Source organism: Pinus tabuliformis, chromosome 8 (assembly GCF_031772625.1).
Source record: "Pinus tabuliformis cultivar Carrire ecotype Pingquan chromosome 8, CPIR1, whole genome shotgun sequence".
In the NCBI taxonomy this organism is placed as follows: domain Eukaryota; kingdom Viridiplantae; phylum Streptophyta; class Pinopsida; order Pinales; family Pinaceae; genus Pinus; species Pinus tabuliformis.
The window spans coordinates 216,986,966-217,002,207 of NC_142294.1; positions in this window are offsets into that span (position 1 = coordinate 216,986,966).

Genomic DNA, 15,242 nt, shown 5'->3' on the forward strand with positions numbered 1-15,242 from the left:
CTTCACCATTATACATTGGCAATTCGAATTTTACATCTAGTTTCAATAAGGGAGTTTTACCATGTCCCTTTGAGGTATGTGCATGAGTTTGAGTAAGGGTTGTAGTAGTGGAAGAGGATGAAGATGAAGGTGAAGATGGTGGTGAGGATGATGGTGGAGAAGATGGTGGTTTATCACCATTCCCATTACCTCCTCCTCCTGGAAAAACCTCTCCTCTTAGAGGCCTGGAGCTTTCACCGTAGAACCTTGTATTCCTCTCTTCATAGGAAACTTTCACCATTTATGTCATGTCAAAGAAATACTTCCTAAAAACCTTCTCATCCTCTAACATATTTGTAGGCTCTTCTTCTTGTGACATGCTTGTGGAAGCTTCAACTTCAATTTGAGGTAAAACTGGTGGCGGAGATTGTGGCAATCTTGCTCTCCTTATCCTTGTCCCAACTTGAGGACCTGAAACCATAATATTTCCTTCTCCTCTCTTGAGCTTTAGCCTTGTAAGCATCAAATTCACGTGCAAATAGTTAAATCCTCCTTGCATAAATAAAACCAAGAGCTATGATACCAAACTTGATCTGAATGGGAATGTTAAGTTTGTTGTGCTTAAATACAATTCAGAATATAAACAAAGTGCTTGAGGGTTTATAAGAAAAAATTGCAAGTTAACCATGAGTTTTTATGTCCTTTTATGTTAATTTCATGCTAAAATTAACATAAATAAAACAATAAGCAACAACATGTAACAAACATGAACATCACCATAAACAATAACACATTAGAACATGATGAAGGAGTTCACCCCTCCTAGGCTACATTCCATGTTCCAACTTCCAATGGCTTGGCCCTCTTTCATTATGCTCAAATTTGTGAATACATACATTTACAATGATCCAATGGCTCTTAAACATGTCCTAATGGCTTCATACGACCCAAAAATGCATGTCTAGCCTCTTCTTGCTCTCAAATTGGTCAAAAACTCAACCAGTTATGAGTTCTCCTAGATTGGCTACTATTCGGTCTACAAATTCCCCAAAATATGGTACCAGTCCTACAATTTTGCCCCAAATTGTGATAATCAAGTGCCATTTTAGCAGATTGCTGACACATTTAGTGGATGCCTTAATTTTCCCACTAACACCTTAAGTCCAAAAAACCAGATCACGTGGGGGCCACATGCCCGGGGGCTAAGGCCAAAAAATCACCCCCGTCGGTTGGGACCCCACTCTGTTTTACCATGGTCGCATTGCATTCCATACGCCCCGGTGCCAGGGCCTTAACTCCATGCCTAACATTTTTTCCACTTCAGTCAATTGACAACATAGTTCATTGGTGTTCACGTGGCATAGTCAGGGTGTCGAGACTAGTCTTTTCCCCTAGTCCATCCTATCATTTGCTTGGATGCAGTGGCTGGGCGCTGGGGCTAGCCCTAAACCCTTTTCCCCCAAGCTCCACCACACACAATATATAATAAGTTTGTGTCAAGGGCTTCAACAAGCCCCACAGTAACCCGATCAATAAGAGCCCAACATTGTTTGAGAGTTAGTTATAGTTTTGATTCTTTCATAGTCTAGTTTGGACTTGAACCAAAATTTTTGGTGGCCTCCATGCTGCCATGTGGATGCCTCAGGTTGGGCCACGTGGTAGCATGTGGTTGGCCACCATCCAACCAATAAAAAACCACCAAATTGACACTTGTAAATTCAAACACATGACATGACCGGATTGGTTGATCAAACCCAGTCAACCATGCCCAGTCAATAGGCCAAGTCAACTATACAGACTACTGACTGGGCAGCCTATACCTTATTTTTGTCAAATTTTCCTATTTAGGAAAATGAACAGAACACGTTTGTGGGAGCATACGATATCCATTTTCAACGAAACAATTTGTGCGAGAATGAGGAAGACGAGACCTACACAGTCATTCAATTTTCACTTCAATCTGAAAACTTTCATTTTCGAGCACCTAATCAAGTGGGACCAACCTAATTGGGCCACTTTCCATTTCATTTGGCTCCCAATTACTCTGATATCTTAACCTCTTAAATACTATGACCTTCTGGAATTTCTACCAAACCGAAGTCTTGACCTCCCCACTAAATAGAGGACCGACCCCAATCTCAGGTGCGACCTATTGGAAATGGTACTGAGATGGGGGTGAATTAGTATTTACAAATCAATAAATTTTTCAATTCCATTATTAGATTTCTATACGCTACTTTAGTGAAGGGAACTCGCGTGTGCACGCAACTGTTCTTAAGGCAACCAACGTATATCCAGTGAATTTATGATTTAGTTAATTAATCATATGTTGATCTTTAATCTGTGCATTAGTAATTTATTAAACATTAAATAGTAACCATGTGTAGTAATAAAATAATAAACCATCACACATAAGCAACACACATGGACACCAAGATTTAAGGTGGAAACCCAATGTGGGTGAAAACCACCTGTTGTTGTCATCTCTGTCTTCTTTTAATAATAAGAAAATATGTTTTAAATCTTGCACTGGTGCAGAATCATACCAGTATGTAGGCACCCACCTGCAGAAGGCTACAACCTTCTCTCATTTTCCATATGGTATTGGAAGGGGGCTACAACCCCCTAGCTCTTGTAATAATTGATTTGTTTACTAGTACGTAAGCGTCAACCTACAGAAGGCTCCAACCTTCACTCATTTCGCAGCTACTACTGGAAGGGAGCTCCAACCCCCTGGCTCTTGCACTGGCCAAAATGTTTACCAGGATGTAGGGGCCAACCTATAGAAGGCTACAACCTTCTCTCTTTCTCCAGGGAACACATTTCATAAATTTTCATACTGGATACTACTGATACACAATACTAGAATATGAAAGCCACATTTCATCCAATTTTCATACTAGACCCATCAACAACATTGAAGCTCCAAATTAATCACCACTGCAATACAACCATCAAACAAATCTACATCAACCAACATTCAGTTAATCTGAACAATCAGATCACTGACACCATAACATTGTGCTGAACCCAGAATCCTACATCATCATTTAGAACCAGCTGCAACCTCCAAAACCATGCATCAAAGTGAATACGCTACTTGGCCGAACCCAAATTGTGTGTATACGGTACTTCTGTTAATCAAACCTGCGTATACCTTCAAAACTACTGCAAACATAAACTTTTTAATCATGTCTGTACCAACCAACAATATACTGAATATCTATTGCCATTTTACAGACCTTTACACAGGCAACGATAGAGATCACTTCTTCTCACTTATACAATCAATCAATAAAATACTAGCCTCCTTAAGCATTCATTTTTACATTTGATCAATCAAATACCTAATCAGTCTCTGATATAACTGAAACCAAATCATCAATCTCTGATATAACTGAAACAGGTAATCACTGAAACCTTTGAACCTCTGACACAACTGAATCAAACAATCACCGAACCTCTAACACAACTAAATCAACCTTTCATTCAAACTTAATCAAATTCAGCCAATCAACTGGAATAGACAGATCATTATAACCAGTACACAGATCTGAACCTAGAACTCTGCATCAACAACCAAAACTAACTGTAACCTTAAAAGGAATGTGTCAAAATGTATACACTTATTTAATGAAGCAAGCATGTGTGTATACACTACTTACTTTTGCCCAACCTACGTATACCTCTTAAGATATTGAATCATAAAATCATTAAACCACAAAATGTACCAATCAATGACATTCTGAAGATCTACTGTCATATTACAGAGTTCTAATCAAGGATCACCCTTCTTTCTCAATCAACGAGACACAAACTCTTTATGCATTCAGTTTTACTTTTCAGATCTAAGAAGACTTCATTGATAGACATTAGTAAAATAGCAACACTAATTTGATAAATCAGTCATCCTTCAACATCAAGCTTTTCTTTTACATACGCTACTTGGAAGAGTCAAGCTAGCATTTATACGCAACTTCACCAAAGTGAACCAACGTATAGATATGAAAATATTTATAACTTTGTTGCAATTCCCAACTTCAGACATACCCAGATCATCACATATAAAGGATAAAACATGTGTTATCAAACAAATCTAGCCCATGGATCCATTATTAGATCACATAATGATAAGTCATTGTGATCTTGATCCATCATTAGATCTCATCCATCATTAAAAACTTAGGTGCATACTTAGTTCAGATCAAGCAAAGTATGAGAAACCCATAACATGCATATTTGCTTTTGATCTAACACTTCATAAGATATTCATTACTTGTGCACTTGGCCTAATGATCTTCTCCTCCTTATATAGTTTTAGGAATTTCTCAATACCTTGTCCGACCAAAACCACTTAGGACCAGTACCTTGGACCAAATACCTTGGACCAAAACCTTGATTTTCCATCTCATACGCGCTTTTCCTTCTGTGAAAGTGTGTGTATACGTATATGCGCTTTTTGTTCTATGGACCAACATGTATACACTGTTTTGACCAAGCGGACCTACCTATACTTCTTAAACTGCTTTACATCAACCTTTTCCTTTACCTTCTTTATTCTGATCAGTAGACCTTAGTTCCATCTTCCTGTTCTTTTGTAATAGTGCCCTGTTACCTCTGAATAGACGTGTTACACTGTAATTTTCTATATTAATTCTAAAATGATTCCTTTGAATTGCCTTGCATTTTGTCACGTATGTAAACACAATAGCCATGCATTCTGTTACATCTGATATCTCTCATGTAGATTCATCTAGTTACGTAGATTCATCTCGTTACCATATAGAAGTGAGTTATTCTACTACAAGTGGGTTTCCATCAAGTAAAACACATACATCATAATGCCAACAATCTCCCCCTTTGGACTTGATGGCAACCATGTTGGTGTTGATTATTGCAAGCTGTAGAAACTGTTAGAGATAACACCCAACACCAAAATACTCTCCCCCTTTGACATCAAGGGCAAAGGGCAGACCAAGATATTCTCTCCCTTTGATATGAAGGGAAAATGGGTGACCAAAGTGAACACTTTGATATCTGAAAAACTGAATAAAAACTTTGATCATGCTCCCACTAGGCACATGATGAATTTGTTGATCCTGTGATGCACTAAACTGACCATGCTCCCCCTAAGCACATGCAAGTCTACAAAAATATTTTCCAAAAGAATAAAATGACTCTATAACTCACCTATGTGAGTTTGACCTTCCTATCACCAATTACTCATACATACATCAATATCCCAACCAAGTGGGGATATACCAAATTTGACTCATCCACCCAACCAAGTGGGGATATACCAACTTTTTATACATGACAGAAATACAATAAATATTACATCATCCATCCCATGCAATGTTGGGATACAAATTACGTCATTTGTCTAATAGGACTCATTCAAATGTATGAGAAGTCATATCACACCCTAGACTTTTACATGACTTAAGCAACAAATGGTATAAATATCTGAAGCCATAGATGGACTTAGCAACCATAATGCCAACTATGTAGAATGTGTGTGAAGTCTAATGCTCCCCCTGAACCTGTGCTACCTGTGCATTGTTAACAAGTCATTAATCAAGGCATCTTTGTCAGTCTAATAAAAATTAATGAGAAAAACATAGTGTTAGATTGTAATCATCAACATCAGATAGAGCACCCATATCAGAGTCTGACCCACAATTTTTCCTATCAGAATAACATATATGCTTCTTCAACCACAGAAACCCATGTGTATACACAACTATACTTCATGAGACCTGTGTATAATAACCTTCCTCTGAAAAATTGGATTTAACAGCATGATAATGTAGAAACTACTCCCAACTTTTGTCTGAGATATTCAAATGTTTCTCTGGGTAGTGGTTTAGTGAATATATCAGCAACCTGTATATGTCCATCATTAGTTCCCAATATATGAAAATGTAATTATCATCAACCTATGACAAAGTATGTTGCATATAGATATCAACTCATCCTCTTGATCTCATCAAGATCAACTTGCTATGTTTCCTTAGTAGAAAGAGCCTTATCATAACCTTCCATGAATCAACTAAGCATATTTCATATCTCCAAACAATAACACAAAATCATATCATATGTATATGAAAACACCATAGTCATCCTCTATGATCATAACATCATCATCAAGAACTACATGATCTTTCCACAAGAACCCTCAATATATCAACCATGTATCATCACTAGGAAAAATCTCACATCTTGATAAGAATCAACCACGATAATAAACATAGTGAGTATCAACCTATGATCATAAGGTAAGAATTCATCATCATGTGACTAAGTAATCCATGTCTCCAAACATCCATGTCTTTAAATACCTATGTCTTCATGAGAACTGCAATAACACCATTCTCTTGGCCAACCAACGATATTTTTCAATATGCAACTTAAGTAATCATCCATGTATCCAACATAATGTGCATCCATCAATTATATATCTAGAAAACCATGAGCTCATGGTCATTTGTGAAGATTTCTTGATACCATCGACAACAAAAATCCTCAGCCATGTGAGAACCAAGAACTATAGGAATCCTGCATCATAATTGCACCATATGAACTTTATGCATTTTTGAAGGCATGATGACACCAACATAAAAGAAATGGGAGGATCATCATCAAATAATGAAGTTGTGCACTCAATCTTTGTACCTCCTTGTCCTTATGAAGATCACCATGTAAGAAACATATATGCACTATATGCAACATCAAAAAGTCATCCACAAGCATCCATAAATCTAATATTAATAACAACTATGTACCCCCAAGTAATACAAGTATCATCTAAGATTTCATCGTGGGAAACTCATAACCGTACATAGCATGATGTATCATTTAAACACTTTAGCCACATAAGCATCATAACTATTGATAAGAATCATTAGGTACCAAATACTTCTAAACATAATTCCAACAATGCATTATTAGAAGCATAACATATTCTCCCCCTAAACATGTGCCACCTGTTCACTGTCAAATCTAATCATTGCATATATTAGTAAGAAATATCAAGGCATCATCATGAATCAGATATACATCAAGTCATCAACAACTTATGAGAATCAAAAAGAACTTCTAAATAACCTCCACATATTGTAGTCATCAAACATCAAGTCAGAAAAGATAATTGATAATTGTTTGAACCATATCAAATCATTTTTTTGAGTCTGTCCCACTCCTTCTTCATCAAACCAACATATATAGGACTGTGTAACTTCTAACCTGCATATATATGTGACTTGTCTTCAAGATAACTGCGTATGAGAATTAGGACACTGAAATTTCATACGTTTAGTTCCTTTTGAGTCTATTCTGTCTGTATACTGAGCTATGCCACATCTTTCTGTCTGTAATTCCTTCTTCTTCCATACCTTGGAGTGTGATGATGTTTGTTCCTTTTGGTATGTTAGCCGAAATTTTCTCCTGCATTCTTTTCCTATATGCCTAAACTTGTTACAAGCATAACATCTTATATGTTTCATATTCCTTCTAAAGCAGTCAATGGCTTTGTGACCAAACATATTGCAATAAAAAAATGTCCTTTGAAGTACATGGAAGTTGATGATGTTTCTGTGTGATGATTATTAGCTTGAACCATTCTACTTTTGCATCTTGCTGCAACATGTCCAAAATTATGACATATAAAACATTCAACATTATTCATCACAGGAAAGAACCGATTACCACTTCCATAGTTAGGAGTAATTGATTTTCTTTGAAGACTTTCTTTCCTTCGTTGTTGATGGGGTTGACCTCTTATCTCATTGTTGATAATTTCAAATTTTGCACTAGATTTATTTGCCTCAGTTGGAGAGCTAGATTCTGCTTTAACAGCTTCATGAAAACCAAGACCATATTTGATGGTAGGAGACCTTTGACTACTAAGAATATCATTCGAAATCGTAGTACTATCTTGAAATCGTAAAAAATTATCCTTTTCTTCTAATTTACCTTTTAGGATATTTACCTAAACCTGATATTTCTCTTCCTTTTCAAGATACTTCTTCTTCATGATTTCTTTAGCTTTTCGTCCTTCTTCCACTTGTTGCATTAATTCGAGAACTTAGTTTTCTTGTTCTTCAAATGCTTGGAGTAGTTCTTCATTCTGCTTATTTGATTTTTCACGATCTTCTTTTAGAGAGACGATCTTAGCTTCAAGGCTTTCATAGTAACTGGATCTATATTTAAGTCTCTTGATTGTTGTACTCTTTTCACTTCATTTCTTAATGATGTCACTTCATTCTGTAGCTTTTGACATTGATCTTCCTTTTCCTTGTACTACTTCCTTACCTCGTTTCCTTCCTCCATCTGATATTTTAATCTGGTAACTTCTTCTTTGTAGTAACATTCCCTTTTATCAATTAGATCTTCTTGATCTCTAATTATATCTATGAGCCTTTTAAATTTTGTCTCTCTTTTATTTCTTTCTCTTTCACCCATAAGAGAAAATTCAGTTGTTTCGCTATCACTTTCATTATATTCAAATGAACAGAAAAATGTATCACCAGAGAATAACAAATTCATACCTGATAATTATTTTGCTTGTTCATATTCATTCTGAGGTGATTATGAATCTGAAGAGTTGCTTCCACATAATCCACAATCGTCTCTCCCACTGTCATAGTTCCTTTGAGATGCCTTCTTCTTTTGAGGTGCTTTCTTCTTTAGCTTCTTTCCCATTGTTTCTACAAATCTCCTTCAAGTGATCAAGCTTCTACCAAAGGACCTACTTTGATACCAATTGTTGGAAATAATGCTAACAGGGGGGTGAATTAATATTTACAAATCAATAGCTTTTTCATTTCCATAATCAGATTTATATACGCTACTTCAGTGAAGGGAACTCGCATGTGCATGCAACTGTTCTTAATGAAACCAACGTATATCCAGTGAATTTATGGTTCAGTTAATTCATCATATTTTGATCTTTAATTAGTGCGACTAGAATAAAACATCACACATAAGCAACACACATGAACACCAAGATTTAAGGTGGAAACCCAATGTGGGTGAAAACCACCTGTTGCTGTCATCTCTGTCTTCTTTAATAATAAGAAAATCTGTTTACAATCTTGTACTGGTGCAGACTCATACCAGTACGCAGGAACCCACCTGCGGAAGGCTACAACCTTCTCTCGTTCCATCTGCTACTAGAAGGGAGCTACAACCCCTAGCTCTTGTACTAGCCAATCTATTTACTAGTACATAGGCACTGACCCACAAAAGGCTCTAACATTCACTCATTTTCCAGCTGCTACTAGAAGGGAGCTCCAACCCCCTGGCTCTTGTACTAGCCAATATGTTTACCAGTATGTAGGTACCAGCCTATAGTTGGCTACGACCTTCTCTCTTCCTCCAAGGACGACGTTTCATAAATTTTCAGACTCGATACTCCTGGTACACAATACTACGATATGAAGGCCACGTTTCATCCAATTTTCATACTGGACCCATCAACAACATTGAAGCTCCAAATTAATCACCACTGCAATACAACCATCAAATACATCTGCATCTACCAACATTCAATTAATTTGAACAATCAAATCACTGACACCAAAACACTGTGTTGAACCCAGAAACCCGCATCATCATTTCGAACCAGCTGTAACTTCAAAAACCATGCATCAGAGTGTATACACTACTTGGTTGAACCCAAACTGTGTGTATATGCTACTTTTGTTAATCAAACCTGCGTATATCTTCAAAACTACTGCAAGCATAAACTTTTGAATCAAGTCTGTATCAACCAACAATATACTGAATATCTACTGTCAACTTACATAGATTTACACAAATAATGAAAAAGATCACTTCTTCTCACATATACAATCAATCAATCAAATACCAGCCTCCTTATGCATTCAGTTTTACATTTGATCAATCAAATTCCCAATCAATCTTTGATATAACTTAAACCCAATCATCAATCTCTGATATAACTGAAACAATCAATCACCAAAAACTTTGAACCTCTGACACAACTGAATCAAACAATCACTGAACCTCTGACACAACTAAATCAACCATTCTTCAAACTTAATCAAATTCAACCAATCAACTGGAATAGACAGATCACTATAACTAGTACACAGATCTGAACCCAGAACTCTGCATCAACAACCAGAACTAACTATAACCTTAAAAGGCATGTGTTAGGATGTATACATTTATTTAATGAAGCAAACATGCATGTATACACTACTTCCTTTTTCCTAACCTGCGTATACCTCTAAAGATACTGAATCATAAAACCTCTGAACCAAAAACTGTACAAATTAGTGACATTCTGAAGATATATTGTCATATTATAGAGTTCTAATCAAGGATCACCGTTCTTTCTCAATCAATTAATCAACGAGACAAACACTATTTATGCATTCGGTTTTACCTTTTAGATGTAAGAAGACTTCATTGACAGACATCAGTAAGATAGAAACATTCATCTCATAGATCAGTCATCCTTAAACATCAAGCTTTTCTTTTGCATACACTACCTGGAAGAGTCGAACCAGCATGTATACACAACTTCACCAAAGCGAACCCGTGTATATATCTGCAAATACTTACTTATAACTTTTCTGCAATTCCTGACTTCAGAGATTCCTAGATCATCACATATAAAGGATAAAACATTTGTTAGCAATTAGATCTAGCCCATCCATTATTAGATCACATAATGATAAGTCATTGTGATCTTGATCCATCATTAGATCTCATCAATCATCAAACACTTAGGTGCATACTTAGTGCAGATCAAGCAAAGCATTAGAAACCCATAACATGAATATTTGCTTTTGATCTAACACTTCATCAGATATTCATTACTTGTGCACTTGGCATAATGATATTCTCCTCCTTATATTGTTTTAGGCCTTTCTCAATACATTGGACCAAAATCACTTAGGACCAATGCCTTGGACCAAATACTTTGAACCAATACCTCGAACCAAATACCTTGGGCCATATACCTCGGATCAATACCCTGGACCAAAACCTTGATTTTCCATCCCATACGCACTTTTCCTTCTGTGAAAGTGCGTGTATGTGTATATGCACATTTTATTCTGTGGACCAATGTGTATATGTTGTTTTGACTAAGTGGACCTGCGTATACTTCTTAAACTGATTTACATCAACCTTTTCATTTACCTTCTTTATTCTGATCAGTCGACCTTAGTTCCATCTTCCTGTTCTTCTGTACCAGTGCCCTGTTACCTCTGAATAGACCTGTTACACTATAATTTTCCATATTACCTTTGAAATGATTCCTTTGAACTACCCTGGATTTTGTCACATTTGTAAACACAACTAGCATGCATTCTGTTATATCTGATATCTCTCTTGTAGATTCATCTAGTTACCTAGGTTCATCTCGTTACCATATAGAAGTGAGTTGTTTTGCTGCAAGTGGGTTGCCATCAAGTATAACACATACAACATAATGCCAACACAACCTAATTTGAATAATTGACCTTGGTTTCTCATTCGCCATGAAAATTTTAATATCACATTGTTGACCAAGCCAAACTTCTAAATACATCAAATGGAGTAGGTTGTGTATGGTTTCTTTGTTATTAATAAATTGGGAATATTGCATTAAGCTAGATCTATATTAAAGATTAAATATTTATAAATGGAGCCTAGCCCTTGATTTATATGAAACATGAGCTTTAATCTCTTCATAATTTTGAATTCGATCGATAATTTCATAAGCATAGTGGGGTAGATCACTAAGAAAGATTAGATTGGCACTGGTAATCGAGGGTCGTTGGCATCATCAATATCAGAGTTGTAGTAACATTACGGTAGTGTGATCAATCTTATCATTATATGTTAAGAAACCTAAATTCCTTTTTAAATCCTTTAAGAAGAGATCCATTTTACTTCTATCAAAATGAATGTTACTTTGCTCTCACAATTATTTTACATGTGGCCAGTGTGCATATCAAGGTTTAGAGTGAAGGATAGAGGTTAGTGGTTAGAATTACACCTGTGATCATTTAGGAGGTCAAAATTTATAATATGTTTCATAACATGGGTATCATATATTTCATAATCCATTACAATACTACCAAACCCATGAATATAAGTCATTTGGCCATAGGTTGGCCACTTATTTATTCCATTACAAATTATGAGGTCTTTGGAAGTAAAAATCATGATTATCATGATACCAACTATCTTCTTGGTTATGTCTTCATATTTTATGCTAAATCTACTAGCTAGTTAAAGTCCTCATCTAGCCATAGGGTATTAGAGTTAGAGTTATTACTTAGGAGAGTAACTTCATTAGTAGTAGTTCTAGAATTGAAGGCCTGAAGAAAAAGGATATTACCTTCATTCCTTAAACTGTGGATATCATATTCTAAGGTATTGAAGGGGAAATTCTTATCTACGATATTTTTATTATAAGAGGTAGAGTTGATAGGTGAAAAATAATAGATTGCAAGAAAATTCCTATTTGGTGTTAGAGATAGAAATTTTGATCCAAACGTTCGATTGAGGGGCTTGATCTTATGAAACCGAATGCGAGAAGAAATATCATGTTTTATATACCAATTTATACCACCAAACATCTATGAGATAATTTCCTATTCCAATTTGACCAAAGAATGATTACATCTATGTGTAGGACCCTAGTTTCATCATGCTCCCAAGTTTGAACTAATAAAATAAGATCCATATCACTCATGATCCAACTTAAGATATGACATTTACACCATGGAAAATCACGACAGTTCCAAAAGAGGATCCAATGTATTCTCAATTCCTACTCATCGCTTTTATTTTGGAATCTATCTCTAATAATCACTTTCCTATTTCTAATGATTTCCCATTTTCCTTCCCTTCTATCCTCCTTTACCTTTTGGACCTCTTTTCATAGCTTAGCTAGGTCTTCTTGAATAAGATCCTCATTTATAAATATTCCTAATGCTTTTCGGCTTGGAGATTATAACTTGCCTTAATGTAGATCAATCTATGTTTATGCTCGAGTATATTTCCCACCCCTTTTGCTTCTGTTACATAAGTTGTTTGAATTTGTGACTTAGTTTTCAGTTTTTCTTTTACTATTTCTAATGTGTGTTCATCATTTTTCTCTTTTATACTAACAACTATATAGTTCCGAGATCTTTTTTTGGCACCCATGATCTTGTTCAATTTGTCTGTTCATTTCCTCTTTATGGCCTTGATATCTAGTTTATTCTCTATGTTATTTAGGGCTAAATTATTAATTATTTTGTCTTTTAATTCTTTAATCTTGTCTCTGAGTGTGCAATTTTCTTCGACCATTAACTCGTTTATCTGTTCCATTTCTCGAATCCTATCTTTCATTTCTTGGAGTTCTATGTCGAGTGTTATCTTTATATTTTCTAATCATTTGTAGTTGTTTTCAAGCGTTGTGGATATTTCTATCTTGTGTTCCATAAGCATTGTAGAAAATTTGAGTTTATGCTCTTCAAACATTATAGATAATTCTATTTTATGTAGTATTTCTCTTTCTTCGCTTCACTTTTCTAAGGAATCAATGTAATCATAAAGACTCTCTATGGTAATTTTGTTTGGCCTCCCTTTGCTAGATGGAGGCTTCAAAATATGGGGATAAGTACTCTTAATTTTAACAAATAGAACCTAGCAAGAAAAGGAAAAAGTAAGTAAAAAACAACTTATACACTAGGTTATTTATGGAAAAATTTCACCCACTGAGCCAGAGAGACCATAAATGAGCTACAACAATTATATCACTGGGATATTTGAAAAAGAAAATTCACCATGTAAACCAATGCTTAATCCTGACAACAAGGTGAACTCAATTGTAGAACATCCCAGATCACATAAGTAAGCCCAAGTTTTTTACCATAGAAGTGAGCCATAGAAAAATATGATGTGACAAATAGCATATAAACTTCACTACTGCACTCCCTGAAGATTCGATATCAAAGTTGCATCATAAAATAATTAAAAACTAATAATACTAATAATAATTGGCCACCCTACCTATGGTCCTTTAGCGTTACAAAGGGGCGTTAAAAAATATATATATTTTGTAAAAAAAAATGTTTTTTTAATTATTTATTTTTTTTTAATTTTTTTTTCAATAATGTGTGTGTGAGAGAGAGAGAGAAAGTGGTTTTTATTTATTTTTTGTCATATTTAATTTTTTTAAGTTGTTTATTGATGTTTTATTATTATTATTATTATTATTATTATTATTATTATTATTATTATTATTATTATTATTATTATTATTTATCTATTTATTTTTTATTTTTTATTCTTTTGGTAGCAAGGGCTGCATCGACTAGCAACTTGACCCCATTATTTGTTAATTTGATAGATATTTTTTTTTGAAGTTTTGAATCAATCCACCCCCATTATGTGTTAATTTCATGGTTGCTTTTCATGTTTTCATTATAATGGGTGAAGTCTGTTCCCTTTGTGTTTCGATTTTATGGTTGATTTTTAAATTTTCACTGCAATGTGTCGAGTTGTCTTAGGATTATACATTAAAATACCTACAATTTTAGCATTTAAACAAAAAATACTCTTGGTATAATGACTCTTTGATTTAGGAATTCATTTTAAAGGTTTTTTGTCACAATATTTGTTTTTAATTCCATGGATCAAAAATGTCGAAATTTTAAGGTTATTTGAAGTCTTGATATTTTATCTTTAATGTTATCATCAGAAACTATTGGAAATTTAATATTTTTCCAAGTCATGATATATTATTTTTAAGGTCATTGCTAAAAAATGTTGGAATTTTAACCAAGAAAAACATTGAAGTAGTATCTACACTTTTCAATTTCATTGTGATTTTTTGTATATATTGCACACAAATTTTAGTTTTTAATGCATTGTTTAAAGAACAAAAATGAAAGTGTTGATGCAACATCAACACTTTTCATTTTCATGGTCTTTTTCATTTTTATTGTAAAAAATAGCTTTTAATTTCGTTGCAAAAAAAGTTGGGAATTTTAACTGGAAAAAAAAATGGTTCATGCAGCATTAATGTTTTTCTTTTTCAAGGCGTTTTTTCATATGTTTTGCGCAAAATGGGGATTTTTTGACCTAGAGCTCTAGTTTTGAGGTTAAATTTTCACTAATTTGGCAACTTTGTTACTCTCTCCCACCCCTTTAGAGTTATCAAGCCCTTCAAGGTGAATGGGAGGTGTTACATAGCTCTAACTCCACCTACAATCTCTCATTATGGAAATGGGGTTACAAGATTCCTTCGT